We start from the raw sequence: 4607 nt of genomic DNA, 5'->3' as shown, positions 1-4607 counted from the left end.
CATAACCACTGTATTCTATTTACATAACCACTGCCATCTATTTATATAAATCACTTTTACATTTACATAAAGCACCACCTTCCCTCCAGGGCATTGGTGGTTTAGTGGTAGAATTCTCACCGGCTCCAACCCCTCTCCTTGTCACACCCTGATCCTCTCCTTGTCACACCCTGATTTTCACCAGTCACTTTTCTCTCCACTCTCTCTGCATCACATCCTGTTCACACCCTACTTGGGAAGTATATATAAAGACAACATTGTTCGTTTTAGTTAGTTGTTAGTTTAGTCTAGCTTGGTATAGATTGTGCTGTGTCCTGCATGAATAAAGAGATACTGCGTGCAGCTCAACTATGAGTCCCTGGTCGTCTGTTACCCGCCCGTGAAGCCAGCCCGGCGAAAACAACACACTCCGGTGAGACCTTTCCTAGCTTATAGAACTCCTTAAATTCATTTTGAGTGGTACATTTCTTAACAAACCTCAAAACCTAAATATAGGCCAGGGTCCATGAGATGGGGCATAAATGCATCTATCCAGGAGCTGGGGGAAACATAGACCTTAAAGCAAAAGTGCACAGTAGTGGCAGTGAGTCAGTAAATATAACAAGCAAGCAGGAAGACCTAAAAAGACACCATAAAGTACCTAATGAAATAGTTTCTACTTAGACCTACAAACTATCCTCACCTACCTTCTACTGCATGCCCCTCAATCACTCCAAGGCTAACCCTGTCAGACAAAGTAAGAACTACAAAAGCTGAATAAGGGAAAGAAACTGGCATACTTTAATGATGACTCTTTAGTCACTACTAGGCCACCCCATCACCTAGTCAGGGAGTCATGGGATTCCCACATAGACATGATGGGCCTACACTTCTAACAGACCCCTATCACCACTGTCACTGGTCATCTCCATCAGGAACAGCATAAGGGGCTCCTCTGTGGGCCCCTATCAGACCTGGCCCTCAGTATGAATCAACAGTGGTAGGGAATGTTCCATTCTCTGAAGGTTGGATAGCATACTCTGCCTATCACCTTAGGATGATGGGTCCTGAAATTGGTACAACCTGGAATGTTCCTAGCTGTGATCATGGAATGTGAGCTCAGACCTACAGGGATGCAGAGGTTACGGAGGCTGACTATGGACCCCAGATCAGATCTATGGGGTTTACAGTTAACACTCTTTATCTACTTTTCCGATGTTTGGGAGCTACTCTCTTCCCTGACTCAGCTTTCTGATCCTTTTTCCAACTGTGACACCATCCCCCCAGATAATAGCTTAGGTCACCTGCATGTGGATGTCAGGTGCTGGCAAAAACTAGCTGGATCATGGGCCTCTCGGGATAGACCTAAAATAGACCTACTCACTTTTTCCAAAAATGGAGACGCCAAATCTCCATCCATAATAGTTTTGCCTTTAGGTTCATGATTAGTCAACAATTTGCTCTGCTTTCTATCTTAACTCATTTTCAGCCACTAGGTTCCAGAGGCTACCATGATGCCAACTGGACTTCCTAAAGAAGATGACACCACCAATGTGTCCTGGAGCCTCACCTCCCCAGATCCCTGCCCCACTAGGGAAAGAGACAGGCTGGGAGTATGGATCGACCTGTCAACACCCATGTTCAGTGGGGAAGCAATTACAGAAGCCAGACCTTCCACCTTCTACACCCCATAATGTCCCTGGGTCCAAGCTCCCAGAGGGTTAAAGAATAGGAAAGTTATCAGGGAGGGAATGGGATATGGAGTTCCAATGGCGGGAATTGTACCCCTCTTATCCTATGGTCTTGTTAGTATTTCCATTTTATAAATAAAAACTTAAAAAATACATAAATTGAATATTTGTGAAATATCAAATATCTGCCAACAAGTTCACATGAAATGTTTTATTTATTATTGGAATTAGTCACATGCAAAGAACCTCATTATCTTTTTATTTTATTTATTTATTTATTTAATTTAAGAAAGGATAAATTAACAAAACCATAGGGTAGGCGGGGTACAACTCCACACAATTCCCACCACCCAGTCTCCATATCCTACCCCCTCCCCTGATAGCTTTCCCATTCTCTATCCCTCTGGGAGCATGGATCCAGGGTCATTGTGGGTTGTAGAAGGTGGAAGGTCTGGCTTCTGTAATTGCTTCCCTCATTATCTTTTTAAAATGAAGAAATTGATACACTCCTGGGTACCAAGAAGCTGGATACCAAGCTTTTCTCTAAACAATCACAATACCATTTTCACATTGCATAATAGAAATAAGCTAAATTTATCACTGCTCTGCTGATGCAGGTAAATGTACTACAGCACAAATGACACTATTTATACTGGTTATCTTACTGGTTATTTATACTGGTTATCTTTCAATCAACTGTTCATGAAAGACAGCATTCTTCTAGGCAGCAAGCTTTTTTATTGGTCCATGTTCTTTTGATCCATAATTTACAAATACTTTTAATTTCTAGTTAATTAATCTTTAAAGTATCTTTCCTTTCCCTTCATAATATTGTGTTTCTGTTTGTGGTTATTTAATACCGCAATGCTATAAATATATATGATATTCTAAATACTCACATGTGTTGTGTTGAGAACACTGTACTCATTATATTGCCAGATCCATACTCTTTCGATAGTGTGCTATATTTTTCACTGAGTACAATTATAGTGTGCATTAATAATTTTCAAATATAGGAGAATATGTATATATTTAACCTTCTTTTCCTATCTCTGATGATTATTATTCATTTCCAAAGAGTTCTAATACTTTTTATTTAATCAATTTTATTAGTCCTATAAAGGAAGAAAAAAATGGTAAAATTAAAACACCTATCCTCGGCATGGCTCTTAGTTCCAAGTTGTGGCAAACAGCCATAACTGCACTAACAGTAGACCAATGGAAAGTCCTTGTGGGTAAACCATCCAGTACTGGGGCTTGAGCTCTTAAAGAAACTTCAGACTATATGAAAGGTCATCATCTCAGCAACAAAAAGAAAGAGTCTGTAAAGACACAGAAAACCATCATCTAGAGGTCTAAGCCCATCATACCTGTGTGGGAAATTCCAGGATTCCTTGACTAGGGTTCTGGATGATGGGGTAGTCTAATAATGACCAAAAGGCCATCATTAAAGTGTGCTGGTCTCTTGCCCTTATACAACTTGTTTATACACCTTTTTATGATAGGGTGAGAATTAGAGTAATTGAGGGAAATAAAAAGTAGGTGAGGAAAGTATCTAGGTCAATTAGAAAATACCTGATTGGGAGTCAGGCTGTAGTGCAGCAGGTTAAGCACAGGTGGCGCAAAGTGCAAGGACCAGAATAAGGATCCCGGTTCAAGACCTGGCTCCCCACCTGCAGGGGAGTCGCTTCACAGGCGGTGAAGCAGGTCTGCAGGTGTCTATATCTTTCGCTCCCCCTCTCTGTCTTCCCCTCCTTTCTCCATTTCTCTCTGTCCTATCCAACAATAATGACAACAACAACAATAATAACTGCAACAATAAAACAAGGGCAACAAGAGAGACCATATATATATATATGTGTGTGTATATATATATATATATATATATGTATATATATATATATATATATTAGCTGATTAAGTACTTTATGATATCTTTTTAAGGTCTTTCTACTTGTTTGCTGTACTTTTTTAGTCACGAGCTCTACCCCCAATTGAGAAAGATATAAACAGTCTGGGGGTATGGATTGAACAGTCAATGCCTATGTCCAGCAGGGAAGCAATTACAGAAGTCAGACCTCCCACCTTCTGCACCCCATAAAAATCTTTGGTTCATACCCTCAGAGGGATAAAGACTAGGTACCCTTCCAGTGGAGGGGAGGGTACATGTAATTCTGGTGGTGGTAATTATATGGAATTGTACTCTTCTTATCCTACAATCTTGTCAATCATTATTAAATCGCTAATAAAATAAAATAAAGAAAACCTCCTATTTCAGGTGCCAAAACCAAATTATGAGAACACTGACAGAAAATAGTTCCTGAATCACCTCTAGATCACTGCTATAGGTCACCCTTCAGTTTTAGTGGAAAGAATTATGAATGTTTTGCCAATGGCTACCAGGACCAAACAACAACCACCAACAGCAAGCCAGCCAATGGCCACCAACAGCAAGCCAGCCAATGGCCACCAAGACCAAGAGCAGCCAATGGCTACCAAGACCAACCAACAGCCATCAAGACCAAGGCCAGCTAATGGCCACCAAGACCAAGAGCAGCCAATGGCCACCAAGACCAAGAACAGCCAATGGCTACCAGGACCAACCAACAACCACCAAGAGCAAGTCAGCCAATGGCCACCAAGAGCAAGCCAGCCAATGGCCACCAAGACCAAGAACAGCTAGGCTACCAAAACCAAGACCAGCCTAGGAGCTGCCTATCACCATCCTGCCACAGTCCACATGCCATGAACTGTCCTTGTGGGGCTACATGAAACACACATTGAAGGAAACCCCACACTCCCACCTCTGCACTCCAGCCTGGCAGCCCAGAGACCAGGCAGGCATGGGAGCGGCTGTGTGAACAGGTAAGATCACGGCTGTGGACGCAGCACATGCTGAGTGCCACACACTGCCCTGTGCTCACCCACTCTGCCTGG

This window comes from Erinaceus europaeus, chromosome 20, assembly GCF_950295315.1.
Source record: "Erinaceus europaeus chromosome 20, mEriEur2.1, whole genome shotgun sequence".
In the NCBI taxonomy this organism is placed as follows: domain Eukaryota; kingdom Metazoa; phylum Chordata; class Mammalia; order Eulipotyphla; family Erinaceidae; genus Erinaceus; species Erinaceus europaeus.
The sequence above is the reverse complement of the archived record's forward strand: the minus strand, read 5'-3'. Positions refer to the sequence as shown.